This window comes from Venturia canescens, chromosome 6, assembly GCF_019457755.1.
Source record: "Venturia canescens isolate UGA chromosome 6, ASM1945775v1, whole genome shotgun sequence".
Lineage (NCBI taxonomy): Eukaryota > Metazoa > Arthropoda > Insecta > Hymenoptera > Ichneumonidae > Venturia > Venturia canescens.
Genome location: NC_057426.1, coordinates 8,680,599 through 8,702,995, shown reverse-complemented (window position 1 = coordinate 8,702,995; position 22,397 = coordinate 8,680,599). Strand labels below are relative to the sequence as shown.

General features: G+C 43.9%; 1 protein-coding gene across 1 annotated transcript in view; it reads right to left on the bottom strand.

Annotated features, from left to right (window-relative positions):
- LOC122411965 (uncharacterized) overlaps nt 1-21,675 on the bottom strand; it is a 46,765-nt gene extending 25,090 nt beyond the window's left edge. Inside the window, exon 1 of the mRNA XM_043421119.1 lies at nt 21,605-21,675. The gene's annotated coding sequence lies outside the window, so the exon portion shown is untranslated. The remainder of the gene's footprint in view (nt 1-21,604) is intronic.
- Nucleotides 21,676-22,397: the final 722 nt, after the last annotated feature.

Here is a 22,397-nt window from a genome sequence, read left to right as displayed (position 1 = left end):
TAATTGCAATAAATTTTGACGAAAGTGCACGTTAGCTTTGAGCGAACTTTGAACGATGAATTTTGTGAATTTTCAGTTAAATATCCTACCGACTATTGATTCTGGTGACTTTCACAAATTTATAATATTTCGAGCATCACATAGAATCGAGTTTCAATCCGACGACTGGCCAATAAAAAATCTACGAGAATTCATCACTCCAATCGAGCATGTCTCGATCCAAAAGCTCCGATCGTTTCTGCCATCGCGGTTCAAACGTACATCCAATGTCAATTAAAAGAATCCGTTGTACGAGAGCAACGACTCGTAGAGATCGGAGATGGAAGCAGGTAGAAAACGGGAGATCGGTAAGATAGGAAACGAGGAGAATACGACGGGAATCGTGAAATTCTGGGTGCCTCGAAAGCAGCGAATGGGGGGAGGGCTGAGGGTAAAAGGAATCGGAGAAAAAATGGAAGATGTTGTTCGCCGGGATGGGGGGAGGGGGGAGACCGAAAAGAGGGCATGAATACTATATGTGGCCGACATGATGGTATACTACGGTAGGTACAAGGTTGCATCGTGCTGCAGTCATTATTTTTGTTCGAACCGACTGCTGCGACCGGATCACGAAGCCAAAAAAAAGGGGGAAAAGGTTCCAAAGAAATTGTTGAAACGCAAAGAAAGAAAGAAAGGGAGAAAAGGAGACGGAGGAAAAAAGCAAAGAGAACGAGGCGGGGAGAGAGAAGGAGGAAGAAAAAATCGGTATAATGTCCGCGAGAAGGACGAGCGGCGGGTTCATTCGCCTTGTTTTTCTTCTCTTCTGGGCTGCGCGGCTTGTGCCATGGATATTTAAATGACATGCGTCACGGACGTGTGGATATGTGCCGAACGGTTGATATCGGTACACCGATTTCTGATACTCGCGGTACCTTAACCTTGAACTTTTTCCCGGCGAGCACGCACTTGAGATAAAAACACATTGAGGATAATGGAAAACAAACAAATTCGTGGAGCTCTCGTCTCCGAGAGTCCTCGAATAAAATTGATAGAGTTTCCTGGCGCGACGAGCCGCTAGGAAACTCGACGCGATGACCCCGACCTTGACACGCGCTCACCTTCGAACCTTCTCGACCGAGTGAGGATGAAAAAGTGACCGGAATCATCCAGCGTTAAACCATCCTACTGTCGAAACGGTCGGTTCGTCGTTCGAATATCGTGGCAAACCTGAAAAATGTAATTTTTTGAATTTACCTCTCGTTAGTGCGCTATCAATCTCGGACTTTTCGAAAGTCTGATTCAACGGATTGAAAGAGAGGTCAAGTTCGCAACGAGTACAAAGGAATCGTGTTGTTTTACGGACAAATCGAAGAAACAGTTGTAAAATAAATGGTGGGTCGATGATCGAGGGTCAGTGAGTTGGAGGTACTGCTTGCCGGTGATCCCAGCTGAGGGCAGCCTGTACGAGATCAGGCAAGCAGAGCGAGCAGGCCTTGTTTTCCGACGCGAGCACCGAGGCTGCCCCCTGAACCGGATCGCGGAATTAACCTCCCTCTTTTTATCTCTCTCCCTCTCTCTCTCTCTCCCTCTGCATCTCTTCCTCCTCGATAGAAAATAATTGAAGAGAAAAATGTTTAAACGAACGAACGAGTGAATTATAATAAATTATGTAATATTAAAAATTGTCTGTTGAGATAAATTGGCGAATAAAGAATTAAAGCGTTCCTCTTTTATGGAGGGAGGGAGAAGGCTGCTCGAATCGATAAAAAAACGTGGCGCGATCGTAAACGTCCACGGCTGATAAATAATTCACATTCTTATTTACTATAAACCTCGAGTTGATTTTAATATTCTCAGTCATTTCATTTTCTACTTTCCATTATTATAATTATAACGAACGAGCTTAATAATAAAAGCGAATTCGCTATCGCGATGTATTTCTCTTTTTACTCTTATCAGACGCTCTTTTATATTTTGTTTATTATTAATCGATACGGTGCACGCAACTTGAGATTATATGCACGGTGAGAGCCACCGTGAAACTTTGAGTTTCAGCGTTGCCGCAATTGCCGGAAAGTTATATTACTTTACGCTCGCTGAGTTTCGTCATATTTCGCTCTCGTAAATCCAGAGCGTTTTACACCTCTGTGACGTAACTTTCAATTTGTTGCTAAGCGTATCAAAGTGAGCACACACACACACAAACGTACACAACATCGTCAAAAAATGGGGAAACTGAACGCAAGCTTTCCGCGCCTGAATTGCGTAATTTGTCAATGAAACGATTTCCTTTTCACGCGAAAATATTTGTTTTTTCGTACTTTTCGTCGTCTCCGAACTTCGGAAAGCTCTCGAACCTTTCGATCCTTCGAAACAGAACATTTTCAAATGCGATCGAGCCCAAGTAATCAAAAAGTCTCATTATCCGAGCCTTAAAAATAAGATATTCGAGCTAAACGATTAATTGAAGAAGCACGAAGATGAATACTATCCGCGTGTTACGTACCGATAAAATATCAGTGGTTAAAAGCGAATTAGCCACGGTAGAGCATATTAAATGTATTACATATGAGTAACTCTCGTGTTACTTAACGAATATACCAGGAGGGACGAATAAAACGGGTAATAAGATTCCTGATTGCGCGAACATTGCGCACTAAAGGCTTCGCGTGACTTTGCTACTCGGACCAGCAGCCTCGATGAATCATTTCTTCCAAACTCGAATCGTTTTTATTTCCTTTGTATACATGCTCTGTTCTCCACGAATTAACATGGAGATTAAATAAATAGAGCAATAACGTTATTTCAAGCGATGAATATTAAAAGATTTAAGGAGCTAAATTCGAGCTTGCGATTCGTTGAGAGCGAATTTATTGTTTTATAAAGTCTGAATTTTCAGATTTAATTTTTCGCTTGATTACGGATGTTTGAGGTATTCTGAAAAGCAAGAGGAAACGAGCAAAAAATCGGGGACGTCGAGAGGATCGCGAAGAGTGACGAAAAACCTTGACTCGATTCCCCGGAGTCGATCGACTGGCTCGACTTTCTGGCCGAGCGCAAACCGCAACAAGAAAAGGATCCATGTCTCGCGATGACGCTAACAATATAATTACTCCCATTCTCGGCAGCAAATGAAAAAAAAACCTCAAAAAAGAGCAGCGCAGATCCTTCGATATGAGTTTGTCTCACTCCACACTTCTGCCCGAGGATGCGGGTCGATGAACATGAGACAACATGATTCCAGGTTCCATTACACGCAGCGTATTCTTCCCGCGTGACCTCCATGAACCTCGAATGAGAAATGATGAACTCGGGTGGAAAACGTACAGAAAATCGACTCGAAATGCCCACACGGACGATTACAATTGTTTGAGTTACTGACGCTTCGAGGCCAAACGTCAAAACGACCTTTGGATGACCCGCATGTCTTTTATGACTTCTCTATTCTCCGTAATCAATTCTATAACATTATTTCAATTGCTATGTGATTCGTTTCACTTAGATTGCTCCTGGAACTCGTGTCGCAATCGCATTGACTTTATTCAACGGCTTTTATTATTTCACGAGGATCAGTACAAAAATGGATGCAAAATGCTTGAATCGATCTTGCTTCCAACACGGTTGAAGAGCAACGCTAAATATTCAAGCAGTTATCTTCCAATTTCAACGAATTCAAAAGTCGGGTTAACTTTTCGTAAAACTTTGTATTTCGTAGTTTTTTTCTTCCATCACAGCGAAAACGAGAATTGCACATTTTATTATCTTAGCGTAGCAATCACAAAAGAACAACGGTCTAGAAAATAATTCAAATCGTAGAGAGAGGGAGAGGATGCTTCGCAGGGTAATTTCTTCACTGCCACGTCACAGACTCATTTCAATTACGTACCTGTCATGACACATGCACAAGCATCACGCTCTAATGCGTTTCTTGCTCCTTTGGGAGCCTCGCACGATGACTCAGCACTGCAGTTCATTTGCACTGTGCATTTTTTATCTTTTTGTTATTCTTTTTTCTTTTTTTAATCGTGTATACATTTTTTTACGTACGTTTCCACGGAGCGGTGTCGAAAGGAAACACGTACGTAGATTTTATGTACACACCTGTATCATTCGTATTCTCGAGTCGTTAGATGGATAAATGGCGATGCACCTTCATTCCTCATCGGCTCGATTGATCCTTCACAATCGCTCGTTTAGAAGCCCCTCGCTGCGGAAGGGGTTGGAAAATCTTGGTGAATTCGAGCTCGCTCGAAACTCGAAAAAACCTCGATCGATTTGCGCTCGCGTTCGTGATTGAGCTGCATTCGAAAAATATATATTTTTTTTTTCAGCATTATTGTGAGATCGCGAATTTTCGGAATGACGTTTAAGTTCAGCGAGCGAAAAGAAAAACTCGAATGAATAATAAAGTAAGGGATGTCCTCGCACGACTGCTTAGTCTCTAAAGTCCACCGATGTGTCTCCCATCCATTTGCCAGCTCTCGCAGTGGCCTCCAGCTGCGTGTGGAAGAAAAGTTTCGTCGTTCACGTATCCGTAATATCTTTATGGCGGAGATATAATACATAGGTTAGGATGGCTCGGGGAGGAGGCACCACCAGCAACTCGAACAAGTCCGAGAAAGTTTAAATCACTGTAATAAATTCGATGTGCGCATGGTCCGAGAAATTGGTTGAGAGAAAAACAAGAGTGCGGCCTCGCGACGTCTTTTTCAAATTCAAACTTTGCCTATTGCCGAGAAAGCCCAGCGACTGATTGATCGGGCGACGATGAAACGACGACGAGTTCGTTTCCGACGTTTACCACATACGCAGACCTGGGGATAAATATTTTTCAAAAATTTTGTCCCCCCGGGCTCGGAGGTTAATCGGACTGCGCGATTCTGAAGCGAAAAGTTCTTGGACGTTTTTCTCTCCGACGCACCGTTCTCGAGATACGCGAATCAATCGCTCACTGCCAATTGGACGCGATGATCAGCAAGTACCCAGGGTGGGGGAAGTGCGCCCCCCCCCCCCCCCCCAACTCCGGCGAGCCGATGAGCTCCGACGGGAGCGTAACGCGCTCGCCACGCCCACGTATTCTTATCGACTCACCGGACTGGTCATTAACTAATAATTTAATATCTCTTTGAGCGTGGATTTTAGAAAAAAATGTCTAAGGACTTTTCTCTTCAGGATTCCACGCTCCGTATTTACTTCAGTAGTCATTTTTGAAATGGCCTGTATACGGGGCATAAGAACTCAGCAAAATCGACTCTAATGATGCCTTTCGCTCGAGAAAAGGCTTTCCTTAGCTTGTTAGTACGACATTAGGCGCGGTCCACAAGTTTCCAGGCACAACGTCGTAAGCCCGAGAGAACAAAATAGACGGACAAAAGTGTCCCGCCCTCCTCGCTCGCCTCGGCTACGAGATTACATGCTTAGCTTTTGCAACGTGATATTACGCGTAATCAGAGTTCTCGAGTGCACCATAAAGATAATTAAATATATACCGAGTAATCAAAGTGTAGCAGGGAACCGCGCGTGTACTTTCGGTTAATTAGCGAAGATTCACCCTCCCGCGAGGTTTTTTCTAACCTCAAATCGTATTAAACTTTTTTGAGCTTCCTCCGTGTGCCAGCTCGATCTCGCGTCCCGATGTACGCGACTTCCTTCAACGTTTTTATATAATCGCGACACTCAGCTTTTAATCGTCGGTTTTACGATGTAGCCATATGCGCGCATCGCGTCCGGCCGACTCTCGAGAGAAACAGTTAAAGCTCTTTTAGTATTCGCGCTCTTTCCAGCAGCTCCTTGCTGTCGATGGGGATACACGACGGCGACGAGATTTTTTGTGCATTCATTGAATTAGTCAGCTGTCGATTTATAGGTCAAGAAAATTGATAACCAGACGCTCCACTCGTGAAACTCATTCGGGTACTCGACATTTTTTTATTTCACGAAATTAAAAAAAATTTCGCCTTAAAATTTGTTCACAAGTAACCTCAATGAGACAGGCTTTTAATCGTGTGAATCGAGCCAACCTTTGGAGGTGCTCGTGGAATTTTTCCTGATGATATTCATCGTATACATTTTATAATTTACACGAGATTCCTCGTGCTGGTGTTGCCGCATGACCGATGATGCAGAGCTCGATGTAGATCACATCCTTTGTTCCTCTTCTTTGCCACTTTGCATCACTGGACAAACATGAGAAACGTCATCGAAAATGCGACAGAATTGAGTGCTAAATGGAGACGGGATACGCGAAGGTTTAGCGACTTTTAAATTCGGACATTTCCGATCCCAAGAGCTCCAGTGAGTGTAATCAGTTGAAATTATATGCGGAAATGCTTGGCTCAAAAAAATGAGATCGCATGCAACAGATCAAATTTCAAGGAACGAGTGAGTCTGCTTTTTGCAGTAATTAATCAAAAGGTTGATTGAAATTGAAGTGTTAAACTGTGGCAAATATATATTGTAGACCGGAAGGTCATTCTTTTTTGGGAATGACGAGAAAAAAATGGATGAGCGAGGCAAAAGAGTGGAAATAAGTTGGAGAGGAGGATGATGATTTGCAAAGATGTTTAAATCTCGTTAACCAGCAAGAAGCGTTAATTTGTGCCTCGGTATCGGCAAACGTGAAACGGTTAATTCCACATATTGTAAAATGGCATTGGAAGTAAGAGCGGGAGAGAAAGAAGGATGTGAATGTTATTCGAGGAGAGTGAGCTCATTAGTGAGAACAAAAGTGTCTCGATGTGTGTACAACGAACGCGAGGCGTCAATCAACAGTCAACATCGTTAACCCACTTTTTATATAATTTTTTTCTCAATATTTGCTTGTTGCAATGCTCGCGGACGTATTTTGCAATGCAGCTTATCGAACTCGAAAAATAACGAACATCTTTAGAATCTTATTTCAATTGAAAATGAGGTTTAAAAATGTACGTTCCTTCGAGGTAGTTGGTAATCGTTTTTTTGGCACCTCGTGCGATGATTATCATCGATGGTAATGCGCTCGTACAACGAAAAATGCAAATGCCAAAGCATTTCGATCTCTTTAATATTTATCGAAGAAAAGTCGTACAAGCCGATTTATAGGTCGCGCGGCATTCTGACTCATCGTCGGATCAACTAAAATAAAAGATTGTGAGAGCCAGAAAATAATTCATACGTTTGTGCTTGGAACGCTTTGAAATAAGTGTATTTCGTAGAAACGATGTTGAACGATTATTTCTCGACGTTTCAACACGATCGATCGTATTAACGAAGAAATAAAAAAATCTAATCCAAAATGAATTTTCGTCCTCATCCATATCGAGCGATGAATCACGCAAGATAAAGAAATGCACCGAATACTCGAGAGCACGACACGTAGCCCTGAGAGGAAGCGAAAAAAAACGTAAAACAAAAAAAATACATGAAAATATTGACGCAACCAATTTCTTTATCGGGCAAATACCCCCGTGAGCTCGCATAATAATGTCGCGAGAGCATTGGCCCCGACCAACGATGCGAACGTGTCGAGCCCCTCGAGCTTTCGTACCAACGAGAAAAAAAAACAACATACATATACATACATAAAAAAATCGACCTGTGCATTCTGCGTATGCAAAAGGTGTCGCGCTGACAATCCCCGTTCGATTTCACAAAGAGCGCATCGGCTACAACTAAGCTCGTGCTTATTCCTCTCCTTTCCCCTCTTTTTTATTTACTTTTATTATCGGTCGGTACCCCCGGAGAATCGAATAATAATGCATCGACTGTGTGTACGTGTGTGTACGAGCACACTCGAGTCCGCCACGTCCCTGTGGACGTTCAACTCGATTTTCATGGCAATAACCCAGATACGACTATTTTTGGTCTTGCAAATATGTTTGAATTCGCTTAAAAATTGCTCTTTGAGGATGCTCCATTTTCGAAGGGCAGGAATAGACGGATTTGATGGGACGAGAAAGTGTCCTTCGTTCTCAGGGGTGTCGTCATTTCGTGTGGCTTCCAATGCCAGCTGCAGACATGCCAGTGACGATTGGAAGTGCACAAACCTCCAGTGTACTCTCCACGAGAGCGTGGCCCCGAGTCCAGTAGAGCTGCCCAGAAGCACTGTTTGGAAAAGCAAAAAATGACCTCCCATCTGAGACTCTCGAATCGAGCAGCTCCAGGCCAAACGGTCAACCAGGATCCAGCTTATGTCATCTCTGACAGTTCCCCTCGGTAAAAGGCTCTTCCCGATTGGCCCGTCCCGGCTCCTCGGAGTTTTCGAGCGAATTGACGCCTCTTGCATTTAAGAACGCAGGCTAAAGAGTTTTACGAGTGTGAAAGGGGTACGTGCTGGCGATGTCGGAGTCTGGAAGCTCGGAGGGAGACGAAAGTGCAGCGAAACGGGAATGGGAAATGGAATGAAGGACGTGTAACACGAGCTCGATGAGTCAGCTCGCGTGCGAAGCCTGCTGTTCCGGTGATGGTGATGGTGTGTTGGTGCTCCAAGACCAGTAGGAGACCAAGGAGATGTTTGCGCAGACTGTAGACCCGCTAACTGTCGAGACGACGTTATGCCCCGCCAACAGCATCGCCGTCGTCGGCGTCGTCATCCTCCTCGTGCTGGCAAGACTTCCAGGCGTTTGACTCCCGCTCGTTCAAGAATATGATGTCTTTCCAACACCAAGAACTTGAGCAGCCACAAGTTCCACCTTCTTCTTCTTCTTCTTCTTACCTGGCTCCACAGAAAAACTACAGTTTTTCTCAAAAGTCAGCTACGAGGTTCGTGGCATTAGTTGATCGTGGCATCGGCGAACTCTCGTTGATGGGATGATGAAGAGTTTCGTGTCAATGAGAGAACTTCCTGGAACGACGGGAACCAGTTTCCTGAGCCCCATCAATGATCCGTCGAGGAAAAAGTATGAAATGGATTTTCTCTCCAGAACCTCGTGGTCGAATCTTTCCACGAGTGCGGACTCCGTGGAAAGGATTTTTGGAAGAACCGGTACGTTGCCAGCCGACGAGCCAAACGCATTTCCCAGTGAAAGCAGCAACTGCAGGCGCACAGTTTGTCCACACTCGAAGTGTTAATTGTCCGCTTATATTTATGAGTTTGCGCTGATCATTTGCGTAAACAAATGCATCCTGAACGCTCTTACTTGCTATCGTGTGTTCACATATATTTGCACACGTCAATCGAGAGCCGAGGAAAAGAAAAATGTGGCGCTCGATTGCGCCAGCGTTGGTGCAAACACTAATGGCATCTGTGTACCGACACGAGTTTTAGTCCAGTTCGAATAAATGGACAAAGAAAGTCGTGGAGCGTTGTCACTTCGTCATCGATATGAAAACTTATGTTTACAACAATGGCGAAAGTTTAAACAACACAATCCCACTTTCCAGCTGTTCCAGGTCCCTGCGACTTCCCAAGGACGAATCAACTCAGCATTACAGAATGTCAGATCCCAATCTGCACGGTCGCGGTCCAACTAAATTGTACGCGCAACAACAGTTTGTTTCTCCGGGGGTACGAAGGTCATAAAAATCGTGGTTGGACACGAGCCATCATTCAACGGGAAAGCTCGGCTCCGCATCTGGCTTTTAGCGAATCCGCATGTGCGAATTTAAGAAACGTCTGAGGCGATAGCGAGTCCGAGGATTAACCAGGCCACCGACGAGGCCACGCGTATGTGCGAAGGATCTTAAATAACGGAAAACGAAAACAAGCAATCCCGGTTTGGATGGAAAGCCAATGAGTTTAAAAATGATATTGCGTGGGTGGTAACGTGGCCAAAAGTGTTCCTCGATGTTGAGACTCGATAAAATTTCAAATCGATGTTACGGAGGTGAAAACGGATGAGACCGAATCTGACCCGGACTCTGATCACGTTAACGGCTGCTGCTGCTGCTGCTGCCCCGACGAAGCGACCCCAAGGGATCTTCTTTTTGCAATTGTAATACATTTTTTCATGTGACGTTGAATAATGAATAATGACCTTGAGCGATATACAAGACTTTACTGGATCAACCACCGACGTATGGTAATTACGAAGGTCGCGGCCAATGACGCGGCTACTTCTTCGTCGCTTCTTTCATTCATCAATCATGATCAAACTCGCGAGCAACTTTGTGTATCAATCACGATGAGCCTGCGTGCGAACGTGACTTTCCGCGGTTCGAGGACCACTTTGGGCTTCTTCGTTGTCCCCGTAAAGTGTCCATCTCGCCCCTCGGCTTCTTGTCGTCGAGGAATAAGAGTAAAAGGAAAAGGGTTTCTGCAACAGTGGAACCAGTTTTATAAGCTGTGCCATGCCGTGACGTAGCCTCTGGAAAAAAGGTTTTAGCTGAAGGGTTAGCCGATCCAGCGGCTCTGTCGAGTCATCCTCACCGAAAACTCGAACTATCCACCAATGAATAGCACAAGAGACGAAAAAAGTCAACCTGGTCCCGCACCTCTTTGAGGGACTGGTTTCTATCAATTGCCCACAGACTTAGGGCAACTTGATCCCGAAGCCCCTGCAGGTAGGCTCTGGTCAAGAACTTCGCATGTCCAAATGTAGGCCAATTGAATATTGTAACGGTCCTCGCACGATTATGGAATTCTTCTTTATTCCGGAACCCATAAAAATCATCGTGACGATAAGCATCCACGAACCTCGAGATCGCAGCGTCGTTGCATCAGGGATCCGTCTGTTTTCCAACTCGAGACAGCGACGCCCACGCACCAACACGAAACCTCACTCTTTTTTTTTGTCTGCAAACCACTCCAATCATCATTCCGTGGGCTATTAAACGTTTTCCAGCACAGTTCACCCAGCCACAACAAGTCTCGGTGAATGACGGACTCATAAGAGACGAAAGAGTGTACGGCGTTGCGGGAGACTGTGACCGCTGTTTCACGACGACGGTAAAGGGTCTGGCAACCTTCTAACGAAGCTAATTTTCGTGAGACCGAATTGCCTCTTACCCCAAAGCAGCTCCTTCCCAATGAATACAAGCGAACGAGATAACTGGAAATTGCTGCTACCACTTGGATTCGTTGTACTCGCACTTTCACTCACATCGCTCATTAGATATCACCTTCCATTTCATAAAAGTCACTTCGACTATTCATCTGCTGCAAATTCTCTGTGGCAGTTATTGCAGCGATCTGGCTCATCAGGCGATGAGAACTTCCATGGAAAGTCATCCAGGATCGGAAAAGTTCATCCGATCATTATGAAACTAGAAGTTTTTCACTACATTCTCATAAATCTTCGATGCCTCGTTGGATTTTCAACAGCCCATCGAAATGGGTTCTAACTGCAATCAACTGCTTCCCAGTCGTACACGGAGAAAACGGTTTCCATTTGGATAGTGAGGAATATTTTATTTTTCAAGAATTTTCAAAGTATTTAGCCTCCGATTACAAACAGCACGGTATTTTTTGAATTTTTCAATTTCTCGTCCCTTTAATTCTAAACAGCTTTATGTGGATAGCAAAAAGTGATGCACGTGCGAGAACTATATTTCGTTTTGTTTTCGAGTGTTATTCATCGTGTCAGACTAGCACTTACTGATAAATGAAAATGTATTGTAAATCACAAATTTTGACTGTCAGTATAGTAAATTCCATGATAAATTCACGAATATACACCGAATTCGTGTCACATTTTACTATACATAATGTTATTTTTCAAGGTTGCCCGAGCATACTTTACAATATAAACATTTCAAGTGACTGGAAACATTTTTTACTATATTTATAGAGAAAAAGATTCTTGAGTCGTTTGAATAAAAGGTATGGATGTTGGTCTTTTTACTATGGTGGATAGAACAATTCTTATTTTTGCTCTTCCAATGCTGCAATCCAGTACGTATATACTGTCCCAGAGATACTAAATTCTTAGTACTTTTCTCTAGAATTTTTGGCCTCGTTTTCTTCGTGTATCTTCGTGATCTAAAGATCACCTTTTTTGAAATAAACATTTCAGGTGACAACACCACTCTCCATAGTCTTGCACTAGTTACTGACTGCTCTAGCCCATCAGGTAAGGATTCAATAAGAAAAAATTACAAAATGTTTTTCATAAGACTATACTATCGGGTTACAACGTCAAAACTTTAAGGGCTCATGATCATAGAACGTTTTTACTGTCTCATTTAACTCGGATACTAAAATTTGTTGCTGGCGATGAGAGTACCATGAAATAGGTGATTCGAGTCAGTGATCCGTGTCCTTCCAAAGTCGAAGTACCAATCACATAAATTCTTTGAATTTTCAAGTGTCATCCGCTTGGAAAGTAGAGGAAAACGCTTTATCATGAAAGGAGTGGTTGCCGATCGAAGTGCGGTTGGACGTCGTTCCATTATCACCTCATTACGATTTGGCTGGCAAGTGTGGCCAATGGGGTTATACATTGAGCCGAAAACTTTGGTGCAGCGCATAACCTCAAGTATAACGGGCGGACGGTTTAGGGCAACCATGAATAATTCGAAACTCGAAGCTTGTTCGGTTTGGCTTTTGCGATAATGGCAACACAGGGTGGTGGGTTATCCGAGTCGTGATCATCGAGCGTGGACAATTTCACGCTAGGCTCTCCTCGAGGAGTTAGCCGTGACGTGGCACATCGTTTGTTACGCATTCAGGGTGAGTTTGCGCCAACACACGTTCACGTATTTTCTCCCAGCTACACCAGACTTCGTGACAGACGGGAGAGAGGAGCGCGAGAATCTGTGGTGGGTTAAGGAGGAGGAGGAGGAACGAGAGGAGAAAGAGGAAGAAGAGATCGTTGAGCCGTCTCGAGATAGAACTTCGGACACGATGACGAGACGAGGCAGATGACGTTAAACTCGTTGCTCGACGCTCTCTACCAACCAGCCGATCATTAATCCTCGACGAAAAATCACCGAGTTTCATCCTCGATGGATATTAGCTTTTTTCATCTCTACCCTTCCCCTCCTCCTCCTCGCTGAACTTTGAATTAATTATCCTTCGAGAATTTTACTTCTAATTAGTGACAGTTAAATAAATCATATGTTACATGCGAGCTACCGAATTCAAAAGAGACACTCTCTTCCCGGGCTAATCTCTTGAGCTCATTTCAGACAAATTCGACACAGATGCACTCCTAATTCAGGGATCAGAGCCGAAAACATTTTTTTATCTTGCGCGTTCCATTATTTAGAGGATGAGATTGAAAATGAAAGAAAAAGCGCATTCTCCGGAGCGAAATTCCCTTGATGACGAAGCACGAAACAACGAAGAGCCTTCAAATCGATTTCACATATGCGTCTTCTTGTTTTTTCTTTCATTTCTAGCTTAGGTAAGATAAATTGTGGAATGTCCAGCCGAGAAATATTTCATCGTCCAAAGAGGATGAGTCAAAAAATTGGTATAGATGACCAACATGCTCCTGATGCGTATAAATGTGTCTTACAAATATCCTTAGATCACTGCATCGTATCACAATGTAATACCGCACAGACACACAAACGCGAGCCTGTGGCATTGGCCAGACGTGACTATTCGCTTTTTTTGCCCTCCACATATTCCCCGTGGACTACACCACAACGTGCCAGGACTTTTACCTCCAAGGACATAGCCACGGGAGAGCATTGTCACGATGCAATGACAAATGGGGCAGTTGCTCTTAATACGGACCACACTTTCTCGAGGGCGTGCGCACGCTGGGGGTGGAGAAAAATGGTGCACGCTTCGACAAATGGTTTGCTTCATTTCTAACGATCCTATCGAGGGCCTGATTTTTTCCCGATACTCTAGGAGGAATAAAAAACATGTTTGCAGCTCGATTTCTATTGCGACCAATTCGATCTTTTCGTTTTTAGTATTTTCCGTTAATATTCAATCTTTCATTCAAAATTTTTTATTTATTCAGGCGTTTTTATATTAATTTGGAATCTACTCGGAATAGTTTTTATTAGAAATTCCAAATCGTCGTGTAGGTCATTGCGAACAAATAACTGAAGCTCTCATTCGTTTCACTGTCAATTCGAGCGATATTTCATCGCTCCGTTTTCTTTTTTATCTTCCTCCTTCCACCCCGGAGACATCTGTTTTGCGCCAATTGACAGTTGTTTTTTGTTTTCAGTCTATTATTAGTATTACTTTTTGCAAGCAGCCTTGAATCGTTACGTTCATTCGCCTCGCGAGCTCGTCGCCGCTCATTCACCATTTTCCAAGAAAAATGTGAATGACTCCCGGACCGTACGGGGACTCGGGTAATTGACCTAAAAAAAAAGAAAAAAGAATAATAATAATGGAAAAAAAAACATAAAGAAAAAACGAGGAGAATAAGGCGCCGCTCAATTTGCTGTCTGAGCACGAGCAACAGCCAGCAAATGGCACAGAACAACTAGCCAGCATTGTTTGGGTTCCGCGTTCTAATTCATTTCATTCGAGCATGACGGGAGCTTGTTGCTTTCTGTCTCATTTTATTTGTAACTACGCTCAACTTTTTCGTATCATTTTAAGTAGTGTTTTTCTCCAAATTCCCTTTTCCTCCCTCCCAAAACTAGATACATTTGTTTCATTTTTTCGATTCGTGTGAAATATTCGAATTAATCGAATTTGAAATCCTAATTACGGACCTGAAATATTTCAAACTTTGACCTTTTTTACTCAAATTTATTCGATTCTCTTCGAATTTCGATCGTTCTCATCTGCTCCGAGTCTTTCCGCTTCTTCTTCTTAAAATTGCAATTTTTTAATTCAATTACGCTTGCCCCAGATGATTCGAGCTTCGTGAAGTCTCGTGCTTTCGAAACTGCGTAATTTGCACAACATCCATTTTTAAATTTGTCCACCGCTCGAATAAGTCGAGTTGATTTTCTTTGAGGTCGGTTGGCTAAATTTTTGGCGAGATAATGGGCTTCGACGTGTCCAATCTCAAATACGTAACGAGCTTGTTATCAACGCGCGTTTCTCCCTGGCAGATCGATAATCCATGCAACGTTGAGGGAACAATCGCGAGAGAATGTACAGCGAGAGGGAAAATGGCGCGAGCCTAACGAATCTGGTTACATAGTAAGGTTTATTAGCGTTAAATTGCTCTCGATTCGTCCTTCTGCTAAACGGGATTACTTCAATGGAGCTTCCGAGAATCGCGTCTTGAGTCAGTCGGCTGTTTTTCTTTCTCTCTCTCTTTTTATGAGTACATGCGCTCGCGAGGAGTCGAGCGCCGACACACTAACGCTTACAACAGCCCATTTGTGTTCCTCTATCGCGCTTCCATTTTTTTCCTCCTCTCGTTATCGCGCTTTTATGGATCGAATGTTTTTCTGAGTGCTCGCGACGATCTCTTCAAAATGTAAAACGTAACGCGATGATTTTTTACTCGAGACACGAGCAATCGAGATAAAAGCTTCTAAATGGACGTTTCTTCGATGGAATTCCATCGATTCCTTCATCGTTACAAAACTTCCCGTTTGTTTCGAGCCTTCCACGCAGTAGTGACTCGGACTGTCATCACTCCCATGCGTAAACTACTCATTTAACAATTATCGGTCCGCCTCTAATCAAGATTCTGACTTTCCAAGGTTGTTCTCCACAATTTGTACGCTGGCTCGTGTACATTGTTGAAATTAGCACAATAGAAGTGGACGTATGTATTGCCAGCGATGAAAATGAGCCCTGTCTACCCTTCAAACCCACATCGGCGGAGCTGCGGTAATTTGGAGGACGAAGGTAGAAAGATCTCCGTCACGAATGGGTCCGAACGTGCGTGAAATTGCATCGTAAATGATGCCACGAAATGTTCGAAGGTGTACTGAGCAAGCCCAAATAAGAAGAGAGGAATAATGCGAGTTACAGAATAAAAAGACGAGGCGGAGGGAAGTCACGTTGGGACGGAATGAAAGATTGAAAAAAATTGCGATGGTAGATATTTTGCTAATACGCTATGTTGGACGAAAGTTATTATTCGAATTCTGCTGGGACGAAGGTGAAAAGGGTTATTAGAGCGTCGGCAATCTCTCCTCAAGGGTATAACCTCCAGAAGTAAAGTCATATCTCCTATCCACGAATTTATGAGCTCTTCGTGGGATTCTATGACCGCTAGAGTTATAACTTCGTTGCAAATGGCATTTAAGAGACTTCTGGCTTTTGGTCAATGAGGCAGCGAGAGTTCACGAGCTTCGAGTACCTTATTATGACCTCAACATCGAACAGCACAACTCGAACGTTTGTCGCTCAAACTCCCATGATTGTGTCCATGTTTTCGAGATGTTTGACGCCCCGCGATTCACTCCGGTGCTGTGCAATCCGCGTACCGAGAAGCACCCAAGAAGAAGATTCATGTTTGGATAAATGTTTATAACGCTCGCGATTTACCGCCAGCGATTGCACCGAGGGGGAAAAGTTCGAATATTCTCTAAAGATCCACAGAGCGAGCATTATAGGTGAGAAAATAAACTAAAGCTCTGTGCTATCCTGTGTGCCGCCGCCGCCGCGCAGCCGACTCCATGAACACCTTCTCAGAAGCGAGCAAGTTATACGAGGATTTAAGTGCCCGCTCGGAAAGCGAGGAGAATGAAAAAGAGAGGAAGAGCATGAGAGGGGACAAGTTCGAGAACGTGGAACTAACCGCCTGGCCAACAAACCTCACGTTTTTACTCTTTAATGTCCGCCTGACTTCCCTCCTCAAAGAGACATTTGTCGGTAGGAGAGGAAAAAAACAATTGTGAGATGCTGCACAATCGGCCAATTCTGCTATTTTTGCACGATCCTATTCGCGGTGGGTTTCAACTGGAACTTCATTCATCTCGCTAGCCGGAACAAATCCACTTGGAAAAACTCGTAGCTCCGAACGATCTTCGATTTTGAATTTTTTTGAAAGCTTTAGAGCCTCGAGAGCTCAATATCGCTGGCAAATGTCAAATATTCTTTTCACTCACTTTTCTAACAGCGTTTTTGAATGATCGTTTGAAAAATAATGACGTCACAGATCATCCGGAAATCTAATTGAAAATGAAGGGGTTCGTTTTTTCTGCTCGCACTCGAAAACGTCCATTTCCGAAGAAACGAGGATTCCGGATAGGATTTCAGTTGCCACTGGCAATGTGCGCTCGATCAGGGGTCCCAGAATCGAGGCTGTAATTGACGATAATTTAGCTTCAGTTAGAATGATTTCTTGGGTGTAACGGGAGTGAAAGCGAGGGCGCAACCAAAGTGTGTATATTTAGTGTGTACATAGACTGTTATAAAACGTGAGTAAGAGATCATAGGCATAGCCACAACAGCAGCTGTCGATAAGCGTTGACGAAAGAGCGGGCTCGTCGGATTTCCCTCATCGCGACGTCGAGCTGTCATCGCGTCGTTTGATCTATGACGAATGGCTCGGCTCGTGAGTTTCGATCCGCCCAAAAACATCGGAAAGACCGTACCGTACCTAAAGAATCTTCTCATTTCGAGCGTTGAAAAATGTACTCGAATTTTATTTTATTCTGAGAAAATTTTTTTAAAAATATTCCGACCTGAATTCTTGCTTTTCTGCCAAAATTTCAAGGCGCCGGGAGCACGAACGTTCCAAAACTTCCGTTAATTAATTATCTCAATATTTCCAACGAAAATCACATGGAAGTTTGCTTAGAAGCTCTTCCACGACGAAACTATTCAGCCGACGAATTATTATCTCGAGCCACCGGCTATACAATTCAAAATAAACGATCCTAATTCCCTGCGAAGAGAAAAACGTAAACTCGTGAAAAAATGCGATCCCGAACGTTGCTGCAAAGGGTTAACGAATGTTTTAAACGACTTCGAACACAATCGAGCTTGCGGCAGTTTCGCAAACGCTGCACTGATTTACGAGCGTTTCTCAATTAATCTAGAGGATCGAGTAGATGATTGTGAAACTTCAATATACACACGGATATACAGCGACGTGTGCGAGCGCACATAGGGAGCATATGAAATACATGAAATACATCGCATGCCGTTATGTCGGTGCTAATGATAGTGCTCATAATTAATCACGTTGCAACGCACAGGGGAAATCGAGTGGACGATTATAATTCCGGTGATCATGATATAATATTCGGTGTATCGTCGTACGCACGAAGATTGGAGAAGAAAGGATTGAACGATCCGAATAAAATCAATCGACGTGTGCTGCGTTTTCACGGAAATTACGACGACGCTCGTGGGTCAAAAGAAACATTGAAAAAACTCGACCACTCGAAGCGTAAGAAGAGCGAGAAAAAACTTTATCAAAAATAGCTTCGGAAAGGTTTGAGGAGAAATTGGTTGGTGGCTCGGACAATCGGTCTCCTTATGCGCTGTTCTAGGCGTCTGTCCATGAGGTCAAAGGCCCAGCACGAGTGAGCTAATATTTGAGAGTTTACACGGATATGAGGGCGCGGAGGATTAAAAAAAAGGTTGAACAGTGAACGGCTCTGTATTCGCGGCGTGTTCCCATTTCGAGAGCGATCGTACTCGCGATACGAGAAGTCGGAGATAAACGTTCCGAAGCTCGTATACGAGCTTGACGGATACGATTTGTCAACACGAGTCGAGAGGAGCTTGGGAGTGAAAAATTGGTGGTTTCTCGTTTGGTGTAATAAACTATTTGGAAATGAGGTTTCATCGGTGAAGCGGCGATGTTATTGTCGCGAGGCAAGTTCCAGATGTTGAAAAGCGACGAGGAGGAAAACGGCGGTGCACTAGTGCCAACTGCGGAGCAAACCGCGTGGGCAGCCTTTTGTCAGGCCGCTGAAGAAGTATAAACACGAGTGGTAGATTTGATTCCCCCGTCGAGGAGCGGGGGAGCCGCGAGGCTGTAAGAGTCAACAGCTCGCTCGGCCACAGGCTTTTGTGAGTGCTAAAGCTTGTACGTGCTCGCTACACTCACACGGGCGCGGGAGCAGCGCGCATTCATAGAGGAAAAAGGGAGAAGGTAGACGGAAAAGCCGGCGGGCAGCTTGATGCAGAGAGCCCGCCACCACGGTGTATATTCGGCAGTTTGGGTGTTTCCGAAATCCCGGCAGTGCACGATCCAATTACGGAACAGTTGTCTGGGACTCGAGTTGGGTTTGTGCCGTACGAGGCAGCCCGTAAACGTGTACCGGGAGGGAGAATTTCGATGTGATATGCGTTGCTGCTGGCGCGAGGGGGATTCACGATGCTAGAACGTTGTCCCAATGGTGATGGCAACTTTAGCACAGGCAAGGAAACACACAGAGGACCGCAGTTATGGGCACCCACGCACGAGCTTCAAGGACATTGGATAAATGTGTGCCGAGAATCGTGACCAGATATCGTTGCACAGGTGTTAAAACGACCCTTTATAACGAGCCTGTTCATTCGATAGCCCCCAAAACCTGTACCACACCCCAAGCATCCTCGCCTGCTAAGCGAATAAACGAACTATGAGGGTCCACCATGCTTTTTTTCTACCCCTAGCACGTCCGCTTCATCAGTGTGCGAAGAGAGCTGAAAAAGCACTGCTTGGCTCGATGCTGCCTTCGAATCACCCACAGTGCATTCGTGCTACCGTTCTCCAATCAAATCCTACACTCCCATCCGGACTGGTGCTCGATATCGGTAATCTAATACGTGCAATGTCAACTATTAGATTCTCCTACTGATATGAGTCTTGCTGGACGAGTTGTCTTTCGATATGTAAACCCGCATGGCTTTCAAACTTTACCTCACTCGATCACATCGCCGCGGTTTCTTCAGACTTTTCTCATTAAACGTAGAGACTTTTATACGAATATTTGGGATGAATAGATAGAAATTTTTCCTATTTCATGTAGCAGCGTTGGTCTTTATCGCTATTTTGTTATATTTCATCAAAGTGTACATGGTAATTTTGATGCCGAGGGGAGTTGTCTCAAATTTTAGTACGTAAAATTGTAGAGTGTAGGCAAAATTTGGGTCTGTGACATTCGTACATCGAACGATGTATCGATGTCTGAACGTCACTCGTGGCTTTGTTGAAATGTTGAAAATTGGTGAATTGGGCTGGACAAACTGGCGGAATGTCTAAAGTTTTTGTATTGTTGAGGCGCACCGTCCGAGAGGAGAAGTAAATCTTCTTTTCGACAAAAATTTACTTCGTTCGGACGTTTAAATAATACAAAAATTTAAAACATTCGCGAACACAAGGTCCGCTCATAAAGGGAGCGACTGCTTGAAATTGAACTGTTTGCCACTAGTTAATTTTCGCGTGTTTATGCCCGCAACACCTCATGAATTTTGCTGTTATTGAGCAAAATTCAGTGACCAAAAAAGGAAAATATGAAACTATTCAATTTTTCGCGGAGCACAGAGAAACGATTGCCGCATTATCTCCTAAATGGTCATCAAATCATTTCACGATTGACTATGTTTTTAATGAAAATTCGTTCGGTGTCAATTTTTTATTTATCATGGACTGCGCTAATGGTTCCCCAAACGTTTGCATTATTTGACACACACTCTGTATCGGTTATTATTATAACATCGATATGGTCCGACGTTATTATAAAAACATACTAATTTTTCGGATAAAAGTCTCTCCGTGTATCCACTAAACGCGCGTCTCGCATCCAGAAGTCATCACTACACGCATTTGATCTCGGATCTCATTGTCAGTCGCCTTTGAAATTCCTGTTGAGGAACCTCCAGCGAAATAGACTCGAAAATAAAATTACGCTGTCGATTCTATTGAACTACTCACTAAATTTCCATCGTCACAGTCAGAAGCGAATGAAGCACGTTGGAAAATGAATTCCCATGGAACGCTATTATACGTCGCGCTTGATAGATCGTCCCGTGTCATCATTACAGTCACATAATTGACATTTTATGTTGATGACCTCTGAGGCTTCAACTGTCACGACTATTAGCAGTTTAATAAGAAGACAAGTATGAGTACGCGGTTTCTTAATGCTTCGAAATTCCTTTCAAACGGGATCTCAGCCGGGGTAGCGAGGAACACACTCGCCGCAACCCCAGCACAGCTCGACTCATCATGCATAAATAATACGTACGCATTATGCGTACACATAAAGGAATTATTTTGAGTGGATTATGGGTTTTGAAGGAAGCAATTCCAGCATCCGTAAGCAGTTTGCGAAGTTTCAGACTCCTGCAGACAAAGCCTATTATTAATTATCCAGGAGACGCTTGATGGTAGATGTGTGCCAGAGGCGGTGATTATACCAGCAACCTTCCAACGACCTCGTCGTTGGAACACGGTGACGCAGCTCTCTCTCGCCCTCCTCCCCCTTAAGCTAGAACCACGAACACCAGTCACGTCAGATTTCCTGGTGACTAGATCCTCCTTGTTAATTAATTCACGTACTGCATTCAAAAACAACCCCTAAACTGTTCGACCAGTCTCTGTGTTACGCTCCTCGATATACAGCTCGAGGCTGCTGCCCTCCTCTAAGATTCAATCGAGAAATATTCGAGCTCAGGATCTTTATCGATCCTTCAATGATGCGCCCTCGTAAATGTCAACCTTCTAACGAGCGAGCTTGGGGTGAGTGAAAACTTTCCTTCATCGTCGACGAAATACACACGGGGAAACTTGCCAAAGATAACCCTCAATGACGTCAATCGATTTACGCCTCCGGCCTTTCGTCCACTGACTCTCTCGGATCGTTATCTCTTGATCAGGAATCTCGATAAGATATCTCAGGCCAAATAACGAGGTGTGATCCCGCAGGATATGAAACTCACCAGTCAGCCTCGTTGGGGGACTCCCCGCGTTAGACTTCCATCACTTTCATTAGAGGATTAGAGGATTTCTCGTGAAAATCATCGTCATCACTTTCACCAAGCTTCCAAAAAATATTCCCATCCATTTTCATCTCATTTGAGATTCTGCCTCGTGAAAACACCGTTTGAGAACCAACCACGGCTCTAAGTAAAAGCACAACGTCATCGTCGCCCTTATCGGCTTGACGTTTATAAATAATTACACTCTCGTGTGCTTGGGACCATTCAGATATTTTCGTCTTTCCATGAAAACCACATCAAATTTATCGCTGACTGTGTTTGGCACTGAAAATTATCCAGAAATTCTGATAAATCAATGAAAAATGACGAGAGGATATAAAATTCAGATGGAAATGAGTATTTTCTAGAATTTTTTTCACTTACCGAGTCGAATTCACCGTGCGATCCACATCCACAAGGCGCACTTATAGTACGTCATCGTATGTTGCATCTCCCCCTGGTGCCAAGTTTATAAATCAATTTGACGAATCCCCGAGGAATAATCATAAAATGCAAATGCGACGAAAAGCACTAAGGAAACGTTCAGTAATTCTGTCCCTCTCTGACTTTGAACCCGCGCGATAAACACGGGGCGAAATGAAAAGAGGGTCACTGAAAAATATATTCAACAATGAAGGCCCGATGATGACAGCGATCCTTAAAAGCCTCCGGGCAATAATCGCACTTGGCTTCACAAGGGCGAATCTCGTATTGCTTTCGATCTTGATAGATATTAGCAGTGCCCTTTGGCACA